Genomic DNA, 11,834 nt, shown 5'->3' with positions numbered 1-11,834 from the left:
TGGTGAAACCCTGTCTCTACTAAAAATACAAAAATTAGCTGGGCGTGGTGGCACGTGCCTGTAATCCCAGCTACATGGGAGGCTGAGGCAGGAGAGTCGCTTGAACCCAGGAGGCGGAGGTTACAGTGAGCCAAGACCATGCCATTGCACTCCAGCCTGGGTGACAAGAGCAAGACTCTGTCTCAAAAAAAAAAAAGTTTATGAAGGAGAATGTGCAAGCGTACAAGCGCATGTGCAAGTGTATAAGCAGTTGAATGTGTGTATGTGTGCAGAGGCACCCAGGAGAGGCGAATACAGAATCAAGAAGGTTAAAGGAGGCCAAGCGCAGTGATTTACGCCTATAATCCCAGTGCTTTGGGAGGCTGAGGCAGGAGGATTGCTTGAAGCCAGAAGTCCAAAATCAGCCTGAGTAACATAGCAAGATCATGTCTACACAAAAAAATTAAAAGTCAGGCCAAGCACACTGGCTCACACCCGTAAACCTAGTACTTTGGGAAGACAAAGCCAGAGGATCACTTGAGCTCAGGAGTTCGAGACCTGGGCAACATAGTGAGACTTCAACTCTGTTTAAATAATTATAATTAAACTCTGTTTAAAATAATTATGGCCGGGTGTGGTGGCTCACGCCTGTAATCCCAGCACTTTAAGAGGCTGAGGCAGAAAGATCACTTGAGCCCAGGAGTTTGTGACCATCCTGGGCAACATGGCAAAACCTCACCTCTATACAAAAGAAAATGCAAAAAGTAGCTGAGCACGATGGTGGGTACCTGTTAGTCCCAGCTACTCCGGAGGCTGAGGTAGGAGGATTGCTTGAGCCTGGTTGGTTGAGGCTGCAGTGAGCTGTGATCGTGCCACTGGACTCCAGCCTGGGTGACAGGACAAGACCCTGTCTCAAACAACAACAAGAAAAAATACTCACTTTTCCTTGCCTTGAATGCTGCTGGGTGAAGATGGTGGTCAGAGTTCATCAGATCAACTCAGTTGAAGTACAAATGTCCCAGGGGGCCCCTAAGACATGTCACTGAGAGTGGGAATTCCAGGTTTCCCAAAAGCCCTTCTGCCGCTTCCCAATACTCACCTCCTCCACCTTCCACCTCATTCTAAAGCCCAGGCTCATACCCAGAGGGTGCTAGGCCCAGTGGCCCACATACTCCTCCTCCTCCTCACTGGCCTCCTTTAGAGGCCCAGGCGCCAGCTGGGCAGTGCTTGTGGGCGATCTCAGAGTAAGCACTCACGTTTTTAGCTGCAGAAGAGAGGAGCTTGAACTAGATGATTGCAAAGATGAGGGATAGCTCCAACATAACGCTGCTGGCTGTACACTGACAAAGTGCCTTGAAGATCAGGGGCTTGATGTCAACATAAAGTGATGCTGAGTGGAGGCCAGCATCCACTGACCCCATGCCAGAAAGGAACAGAGCCTCCCACACTCCACTCTGCTGGATCCAGAGCTTTGAAGCCTTTCTGCCACAGCCAGGGCTGACCCCACCCCCTTTCCCATCCTGACCCAGGCCTCCAGGACCCCAGCTCCAGATTAAGTGGCAAAATCCATTGTTTAAAAGGAAAAGGTGGGCCGGGCATGGTGGCTTACGCCTGTAATCCCAACGCTTTGGGAGGCCGAGGCAGATGGATCACCTGAGGTCAGGAATTCGAGACTAGCCTGGCCAACATAGCAAAACCCCATCTCTACTAAAAAATATAAAAATTAGCTGAATAAGGTGGCAGGTGCCTGTAATCCCAGCTACTCAGGAGGCTGAAGCCGGAGAATCACTTGAACTTGGGAGGTGGAGGTTGCAGTGAGCTGAGATAGCACCATTGCACTCCAGCCTGGGAAACAGAGTGAGACTCTGTCTCAACAAAAAAAAAAAAAAAAAAAAAAAAGGAAAAGGAAAAGATAGGCTAGGCCCTGTGGCTCACGCCTGTAATCCCAGCACTTTGGGAGACCAAGGCGGGTGGATCATTTGAGCTCAGGAGTTCAAGACCAGCCTGGCCAAGATGGTGAAACCCCATCTCTACTAAAAATACAAAAATTAGCCAGGCATAGTGGCGGGCACCTGTAATCCCAGGGAGGTTGAGGCACAGAATTGCTTGAACTTGGGAGGTGGAGGTTGCAGTGAGCTGAGATCATGCCACTGCTCTTTAGCCTGGGCGACAGAGTGAGACTCCATCAAGAAGAAGGAAAGGAAGGAAGGAAAGAAGGAAGGAAGGAAGGAAGGGAGGGAGGGAGGGAGGGAGGGAGGGAGGGAAGGAAGGAAGGAAGGAAGGAAGGAAGGAAAGAAGAAGGAAAGAAGGAAAGAAGGAAAGAAAGGAAAGATGGCTAGGCACGGTGGCTCACGCCTGTAATCCCAGCAGTTTGGGAGGCCCAGGCAGGCAGATCACTTGAGGTCAGGAGTTCAAGACCAGCCTGGTCAATATGGTGAAACCCCTTCTCTACTAAAAATACAAAAATGAGCTAGGTGTGGTGGCACGCACCTGTAGTCCTAGCTCCCCGGGAGGCTGAGGCAAGAGAATCACTTGAACCCAAGAGGCAGAGGTTGCAATGAGTGGGGATCGGGCCACTGCACTCCAGCCTGAGCGACAAAGCGAGAGTCTGTCTCAAGAAAAAAAAAAAGGACACCAGCATTTTGATCTTGGTGGGCACTGGTCCACATGCTCCCTCTCTCAGGAAGGGGGGATAATTGTGATGTTTCTGATTCACTGAATCTGTTGAGGGTCTCCTCTGTGCAAAGTGGTCTCACTCCTTCTTTATAACTCATCAAAGGATCATTTGAGCACCGCCTAAATGATACTCACAATAACCCCATGAAGTAGCCATTTCTTGAGTGCTGTAGTGAAATCGAGGCCTGGGAAAGTTATGCCTTTTGTTCAGGGTGACGTCTAAGAAGTGGGGAGATGTAATGTGAACCCAAGCATCCCTGTCCCCCAGGCCCCTGTCGGCAGCACAGGGAGAGGATCATCGTGTTGGCAGCCTGTGCCCACACTGCATGGCTTCCTACTCTGCTCCTAGAAAAGGGGCCCTTCACAGCTGGCCCCTGGCCAGGAACTCTGCTCCCAACAGCAGCAGATGCCCCAGGAATGGCGACCTCCTTGGCAGGGTACTGGAGGTTAAGGGCAGAATGGTTTCTGCTAGCAAGGCAGCCCTGGGGCAGGTGCCAGATGGGCCTGAGCGGGCCGACTGCTCTGGAGTGATTTCCTCCCGGTTGCCTCCTGCATGTCAAGGACCTGCCCTCTCTACCTTAATAAAATCGGATCCCCATCCTACAAAGCTAGACGTGGAGAGAGACCCTGTCATCCAAGGGAAGACTGAATCTTGGATTCTAGAAAAGAAGAGTCAGGACTGCAAAGTCAGTTCCCTTTATGCACCTCTGACTCCAACTTTTCCCCCCCACACTGCACCCTCCATCCCCCGCCTTTCATAACCTAAGGACAGACAGTTGATTTTGTTAACGGAGTAAGTGATTCCAGTACCACCTCTCAACACAGCCCGGAGGAAAAACGGAACTTCTCTGCCTGGCATCCTTCCCACTGTGGTGCCCCAGGGGAAGCTGTCCCTTGAGACACTGGAGAGCCCCAGGCTGCCCACTTGCAGAGCACTCCACAGGCTTCTAGACTCCCCCAGCTGCTGAGGTTGGGGGGAGCCTTCGCTATCCCCTCTCCTGCAAGCCCAGAGGAGGCAGCTCAGAGCAGAAGGGAACCTCTGAACTCTCAGAGCTTGGCCCCAGATTAGGGCAAAGGGGATCCAAGAGGATCCAAGTCTCTCCTTTCAGAGCAGGGCTCACCTGGGCCAAGCACTCCGGGGCCCTCTGGAACAACCCTTGCTATTTGCCCTCCCCCGCAGGAGCGGCTGCCGAGCTCCTGCCCACCCCATTTATCCAACAGCATGGGACCTGGCAATTATGGCAAGCTGGGAAGTTATCAAAAGGTAAAGTCTATTTTTAGGAAATCAACAGCAAACTGAGGACAAGGTAGGATAAAACAGTATCTGCCTTCTGGGACTTTGCAGCTTCTGATACATGTGATTGGGCCTCAAGACGTAAGCAGCCCACTCCGGCTGCGAAGCGGGGGGAGAGGCAGCCCTCCACCCGCCAGGCATCCCCGGAGCAGAGCCTGCTGGGAGGTGACCTCTGGGAGGAGGAGAAGTGCCAAGGGAAGTCTGCGGTGGCCCAAGGGAAACGGACACAGAAGGGATGCATCTAAACACGGAAGTCCTAGAACATAAATTATTCAAAAACAGAATTATTTAACTGGAAGTTAAAAATGAGAGAATCATTACACATCCTTGCCCAAATGTTAATGCCTTAGAGAGAAAGTGTATTATTTTCCTCGGGTCACCATAGCAAACTATCACAAGCTGGGTGGCTTAAAACAACAGACACGTCTTTTCTCACAATTTGGAGGCCAGAAATCTGAAATAAAAGTGTTGGCAGGGCTGGTTCCTTCTGGAACCTCTGAGGAAGAATCCATTCCATGCCCTCTCCCAGCTTCCAGCGGTTCCCAGCAATACCTGGAGTTCCTTGGCTTGTCGATGCATCGCTCCCATCTCTACCTTCATCTTTTTTTGAGACAGAGTCTTGTTCTGTCACCCAGGCTGGACTGCAGTGGCATGATCTCAGCTCACCACCACCTCCACCTTCCGGGTTCAAGTGATTCTCCTGCCTCAGCCTCCCAAGTAGCTGGGATTACAGGTGCACACCACCACACCCGGCTAATTTTTGTATTTTTAGTAGAGATGGGGTTCGCCATGTTGGCCAGGCTGGTTTCAAACTCCTGGCCTCAAGGGATCCACCCACCTCGGCCTCCCAGAGTGTTGGGATTAAGGTGTGAGCCACTGTGTCTGGCCTCTGCCTTCATCTTCATGCCACCTTTCCCTATGTGTCTCTGCGTCTCAAATCTCCCTCTCCTTTCTCTTATGAGCATGCCAGTCATTGGAGGTAGCAGGTACTCTGAATCTAGGATGATCTGCTCTGGGGATCCTCACCTTAATGACATCTGCAAAGACCATATTTCCAAATAAGGTTAAGTTCACGAGTACGAATGGTTAGGGCTTAGACATATCTTTCTGGGGGACACAACTTCACCCACTACAGAAGCATAACCGACTCACCCTAAAAAGAGAACAGGGAAATTCATCTAAATTCCAGCAAGGGCAGCTTAAGTTGGATGGCAGCTACGTCTTTCTGATGGCAAATGTTGAGGATGGGAGAATCTATTCCTTGAATGCGGGTGAGGGACAAATGACCTCGGAGTCAGCCTGAGGATTCCCATACTAAGTTCACGTAGAAAAGCAAAGGCGCTGGGCTCCATGGCTCTTGCCTGTGATTCTTGCAATTTGAGAGGACGAGGCAGAAGGATGACTTGAGCTCAGAGTTCGAGATCAGCCTGGGCAACATAGTGAGAAGCCATTTCTTAAAAAAAATAAAAATAAATTATAATTAGCTGTGCATGGTGGTGCACACCCGCAGTCTCAGCAACTTGGGAGACTGAGGTGGGATAATCGCTTGAGCCTGGGAGGTTGATATGGTTTGGATTTGTGTCCCCACCCAAATCTCCTGTAAAATTATAATCCCCAGTGTTGAGGGAGGGGCCTGGTGGGAGGTGACTGGGTCATGGGGGTTGACTTCCTCCTTGCTGTTCTTGTGCTAGTGAGTTTTCACGAGATCTGGTTGTTTAAAAGTGTGTGGCCCCTCCCCCTCTTCCTCCTGCTCTAGATATGGAACTTCACCTTCCACCATGATTGTAAGTCTCCTGAGGCCTCCCCAGCCATGCTTCCTGTATAGCCTGCAGAACCATGAGCCAATTAAACCTGTTTTCTTTATGAATTACACAGTTTCAGGTATTTCTTTGTAGTAGTGTGAGAATGGACTAATACGGAGGATGAGGCTACAGTGAGCTGTGATTGCGCCAGTGCACTCCAGCCTGGACAACAGAGCAAGACCCTATCTCAAAAAAAAAAAAAGAAAGAAAAGAAAAGGGATTGCAGCAGTCACTGAGGGCTAGAGGAAAATGTTATGGAATGACTACAAGAAGCAAAACTCCCCAGCAATAAGGGCCACTGAAAAGATGACAATGGTAAAGACACCAATGACAGTGGACTAAAGTCTCTACTGCGAGCACAACTTTTCACTCTCCAGCCTCCTCTTAGCAAACCTGCGGCAGGATTAAGTGTTTTTGTTGTTGTTGTTTTTGAGACGGAGTCTTGCTCTGTCATCCAGACTGGAGCGCAGTGGCGTATTCTCAGCTTAGTGCAACCTCCACCTCCCAATCGTTCAAGCGATTTTCCTGCCTCAGCCTCTCGAGTAGCTGGGATGACAGGCACCCACCACCACGCCTGGCTAATTTTTATATTTTTAGTAGAGATGGGGTTTCACCATGTTGGCCAGGCTGGTCTCAAACTCCTGACCTCCGGTGATCCATTCGCCTTGGCCTCCCAAAGTGCTGGGATTATAGGCATGAGCCACCCCACCTAGCCTAAGTGGTTTTGATGTAAAATATATATATATTTTTTAATTTTATATATAAATATATATATTTATATTTGTATAAATATATAAGTATATATACTTATATATATATATATAAATATATATACATATATATATAAATATACCTGTTCTACTGCAGGAATTCTAGTGCTAGAGAAAAAAAAAGACTCTTAGTTCAGAATGAATTTATATATTTGTTTTAACTGTGACTTTCCAGGCTTCCGGTTAGGTGTTTTCTTCTGAAGTCAAAGGCAACAAGAGCTAAATGAATCTCATTCTTACTAGAGCTTATTTGCTGTTTTTTTTTTTTTTTTGGCAAAACCACTTTCAAAAGAGTAATATCTGGAAAGGTTTTCAATTTTCCATGAATTGAGTTCTCAGTGCCTTTCAAAGAGGAAATGAAAGAGAAGGACAGTGTATGAACTCAGGGATTTAAATAGGAACATCAGATACCTCCATGCCACCTCACAGAAGAATTGAGGAGGGGTGTCAGGACAGTGCAGCAGAGCCTCATTTGAAAGGCTGCACTGAAGTTTAAATTGCATTTTAATTTACTATGCCCGTTTGATTCCTCTTCCGTCCCAGCCCTGGGGGTTAGTCACACAAAAAGGAGGCCCACTTCACAGCAACTCCCTCCCAATACAGAAAATCCCATTGCAAGAGCGGGTCGCCCTCTGCAGGGCACGAAAGGACATGAGCCTGGTCTCCGATCCCTGAGGTATCTTTCATGCAAGACTCCAAAAACAGCACAGTAATTCCTACACACTTCAAGAGACCATTTCTGCCTGGAACGTGTTAATTTGGCAAGCCACGAAGGATTAGAAGGCCAGAGGACCATGGCTAAAATTTTTGTCAAGGCATTTGGAATTCATCTGAAGCTACTAGCTAAGGGTTGGTGGTGCCTGGTTGACTAGGGACATAGACACAAATAGTGGTAAGCATGGGTTCTGCAGGGGCTCCGCCTGGGTGAGATTCAGAGCATTTTCTTTTTCTCTTTTTTTTTTTTCAGATGGAATTTTGCTCTTGTTGCCCAGGCTGGAGTGCAATGGTACGATCTCAGCTCACCACAACCTCCACCTCACAGGTTCAAGTGATTCTCCTGCCTCAGCCTCCCTAGTAGCTGGGACTACAGGCATGTGCCACCATGCCCGGCTAATTTTGTATTTTTAGTACAGACTGGGTTTCTCCACGTTGGTCAGGCTGGTATCGAACTCCCGACCTCAGGTGATCCACTCGCCTCGGCCTTCCAAAGTGCTGGGATTACAGGCGTGAGCCACCGCACCCAGCCGAATGAGAGCTTTTCTTTCTTTCTTTCTTTCTTTCTTTCTTTCTTTCTTTCTTTCTTTCTTTCTTTCTTTCTTTCTTTCTTTCTTTCTTTTTCTTTCTTTCTTTCTTTCTTTCTTTCCTTCCTTCCTTCCTTCCTTCCTCTGTCTCCCTTCCTTTTCTTTCTTCTTTCTTTCTTCCTTCTCTCCTTCCCTCCCCTCCCTTCCTTCCTCCCTCCCTCCCTTCCTCTCTCCATCACTTTTCTTCCTCCTTTCTTTCCTCCCTTCTTTCCCTCCTTCTTTCCCTTCCTTCCTTCCTTTCCCTCCTTCCTTTCTTTCTGTCTTCTTCCTTCATTTTCTTTCTTTCTTCCTTCCCTCCCCTCCCCTCCTCCCTCTGTCCCTTCCTTCCTTCCTCCTTTCCTCCCTTCTTTTCCTTCTTTCCCTTCCTTTTCTTTTTCTCTTCCTTTTCTTTTCTTCCTTCCTTCCTTCTCTCCCTCCCTCCCCTCCCCTTCCTCCCTCCCTCCCTTCCTTCCCTCCCTTCCTCCCTGTCTCCCTCCTTCCTTTCCTCCCTTCTTTCCCTCCTTCTTTCCCTTCCTTCCTTCTTTCTTTTTTTTGAAATGGAGTTCTGTTCTTATCACCCAGGGTGGAGTGGAATGGCACAATCTCGGCTCACTGCAACCTCGGCCTCCTGGGTTCAAGCGATTCTCCTGCCTGGGGCTACAGGCACCCGCCACCATGCCCAACTAATTTTTGTATTTTTTAAATAGAGATAGGGTTTCACCATGTTAGCCAGGCTGGTCTGGAACTCCTGACCTCACGATCCACCCACCTCGGCCTCCCAAAGTGCTGGGATGGATCTTGCTCTGCTGCCCAGGCTGGAGTGCAGTGGCACAATCAAAACTCACTGTAACCTTGAACTCCTGGGCTCAAGCCATCCTCCTATCTCAGCCTCCTAGGTAGCTGGGACTACAGGTGCATGCCACCATACCCATCTAATTTTTATTTTATTGTTTGTAGAGATGGGGGCTTGCTATGTCGCTCAGGCTGGTCTTGAACTCCTGGCCTCAAGCAATCCTCCCGCTTTTGCATCCCAAAGTTTTGGGATTACAGATGTGAGCCACCACGCCGGGCCCAGAATATTTCTTGACTAATAGACACCCTGGAAGCCGTAATGTCCAAATCTTTATTTTCAGATGAGGATATTTGGTCCTAGAGTGTCTATGACTTGCCTACAGATGCCCACGTGGGACCAGAATCCAGGTTTTCTCTGTCATTATCCTTTTTCGGACCCCAACAGGGCAAGCAACAAACTGGAGGAAAGAGGAAACCTTGGGTGAGAAACCCTGCCCAGTGGTCAGGCATCCTGGAACTTGGCCTGGCCTTTTTTGACATACGACTTTGCTAGGAGCTGAAAGCCCAGCTCGAGTGTCTCGTAAGAAAGTTGTGTTGTTTTATCTGGGCAAATCCTGGCTTGTTCCGGGTGTGCAGACTGTGCATAGCCAGCGTTGCTGAAGCTGTGTGATGCTGTGCTGGACTGGAGGTTCTGGGAGGGCGTAGCTCTGTGGCTTTTGCTCTCTGGTGTATTCCTTTCCTCTAACCTACAGTAGGGGCTGGGGATTTGCAGAATTTATCCCAGTAAGGAGGCATGCCTTAAACATTTTTCATACAGTTGGGGTGATTTTTACACTGACCTCTGGTACCTGCTCCTCCTTATAACAAATAATAGACAACTGGCCAAAGTTCTAGGTGCTGGGTGAAGCTGTGCGGGAATGACACTGGGTACCTACCGAGTAAGCCGATCCCGACAATGCTAGCATTTCTTGTGGTCCACAGTCTGCATTAGACGTAAAATTTAATGGTGCCGTGGCTCACGCCTGTAATCCAAGCACTTCGGGGGACTGAGGCAGGTGGATTTCTTGAGGCCAGGAGTTCGAGACCAGCCTGGGCAACATGACGAAATCTTGTCTCTACAAAAAATACAAAAATTAACTGGCATGATGGTGCACATCTGTAGTCCCAGCGTCTTGGGAGGCTGAAGTGGGAGGATCACTTGAACCTGGGAGGCAGAGGTTGTAGTTGTAGTAAGCCAAGATCACACCACTGCACTACACTCCAGCTTGGGCAACAAAGCAAGACTTTGTCTCACAAGAAAAGAGAAAAAGTAAAATTTTGCTCAGTACAGTGGCAATTTCAGGACTTCGGGAGGACCACATGGGCAAATTGCTTGAGCTCAGGGGTTACCAACCTGGGCAACATGGCAAAACTGTTTTTTTTCCCCAAGATGAGTCTTGCTCTGCCACCCAGGCTGGAGTGCAATGGCGCGATCTCAGCTCAGTGCAACCTCCGCCTCCCCGGTTTAAGCAATGCTCCTGTCTCAGCCTCTGAAGTAGCTGGGATTACAGGTGTGTGCCACTACTCCCAGCTAATTTTTGTATTTTTAGTAGCAACGAGGTTTCACCTCGTCGTTGGCCAGGCTGGTCTTGAACTCCTGACCTCCTGATCCACCTGCCTTGGCCTCCCAAAGTGCTGGGATTACAGACATGAGCCACCTGTTTCTACAAAAAATTCAAAAATTAGCTGGGTGTGATGGTGTGTGCCTATAGCCACAGGCTGAGGTGGGAGGATCACTTGAGCCTGGGAGGCCTCAGGCTGCAGTGACATTGCAGTGAGCCAAGACTCACACCACTGTGCTGCAGCCTGGGGCAACAGAGTGAAACCCTTTCTCAAAAAAAAAAAGTAAAATTTTGGTGAAACGATTCTATGTGACACTATAATGGTGGACACATGCCATATACATTTGTCAAAATCCATAGAATCGACAGTGAACCCTCGCGTGAACTGGGGACCTGGGGAGATGGCGATGTGTTAATGTGGGCTCATCAGTTGTAACAAGCCCACCCCTCGATGGAGGATGTCGATAGTCGGGGGGTTATGGGTGGAGGAGGAGGAATAGGTGATATGTGGGCACTCTATGCTTTCTGCTCAATTTTGCTGTGAACCTAAACATGCTCTAAAAAATAATGTCTCTTTTAAAAAAATTGTTTTTTTTTGAGACAGGTTCTGTCTCTGTTGCCCAAGCTGGAGTGCAGTGGCATAAACTCAGCTCACTGCAGTCTTGACCTCCCGGGCTCAAGCAATCCTTCCACCTCAGCCTCCCAAGTAGCTGGCACAACAGGCGCACACCACCATGGTACAACAGGCGCACACCACCATGGCACAACAGGCAGACACCACCATGGCACAACAGGCAGACACCACCATGGCACAACAGGCGCACACCACCATGGCACAACAGGCGCACACCACCATATCTGGCTAATTTTTGTATTGTTGTGTGGAGATACACAACACTATGTTGCCCAGGCTGGTCTGGAACTCCTGGGTTCAAATGATCTGCCCACCTCAGCCTCCTAAAGTGTGAGATTACAGGTGTGAGCCACCGTGCGCGGTTTCTTGTTTCTGCCTCTGACATGACATCTTCACGTCTCCTTCTCTGACTCTGACCCTCCTGCTTCCCCCTTACAAGAGCCCCATGATGACATTGGGCCCACCCAGATAATTGAGGACAATCCCCCTCTCAAAATCATTAACTTAATCACAGCCATGTAAGGTAACAGGCTCTGTGTATTAGGACATGGGCATCTTGGGCACTCATGATTCTTTCCACCACACCCACCAAACAATTAAGTGCTAAATTATGTGAAAACTTTTTTTTTTTTTTTTGGAGATAGGGTCACTCTGTTGCCCAGGCTGGAGTGCAGTGGTACAATCTTGGCTCACTGCAACCTCCGCCTCCTGGGTTCAAGCAATTCTTGTGCCTCAGCCTCCCAAGCAGCTGGGATTACAGGCACCCACCACCACGCAGGCTAATTTTTTTTTCCCATATTTTTAGTAGAGATGGGGTTTCACCATGTTGCCCAGGCTGGCCTTGAACTCCTGAGCTCAAGCGATCCACCTGCCCCGGCCTTCCAAAGTGCTGGAATTACAGGCGTGAGACACCACACCCAGCCCATGGAGACAATTTTACTGAAAGAGATAGATTTGACCCATTCCAAACCCCAGCAGTTCCTTTTCAATTCTGAGTGCCTCAGAA

General features: G+C 49.0%; 1 long non-coding RNA gene across 1 annotated transcript; it reads right to left on the bottom strand.

Moving 5' to 3' along the window:
* Window positions 1–4,749: 4,749 nt before the first annotated feature.
* Window positions 4,750–9,709, bottom strand: LOC111542372. Its single transcript, XR_002731534.1, has 3 exons — window positions 9,529–9,709; window positions 5,102–5,402; window positions 4,750–4,986 (listed from the first exon to the last, which is right to left on the bottom strand). It is a non-coding gene; the product is annotated as an uncharacterized LOC111542372 (long non-coding RNA).
* Between the last annotated feature and the right edge of the window lie 2,125 nt (window positions 9,710–11,834).

The sequence above is a fragment of the Piliocolobus tephrosceles genome, chromosome 16 (genome assembly GCF_002776525.5).
Source record: "Piliocolobus tephrosceles isolate RC106 chromosome 16, ASM277652v3, whole genome shotgun sequence".
NCBI lineage: Eukaryota > Metazoa > Chordata > Mammalia > Primates > Cercopithecidae > Piliocolobus > Piliocolobus tephrosceles.
The sequence above is the reverse complement of the archived record's forward strand: the minus strand, read 5'-3'. Positions and strand labels throughout refer to the sequence as shown.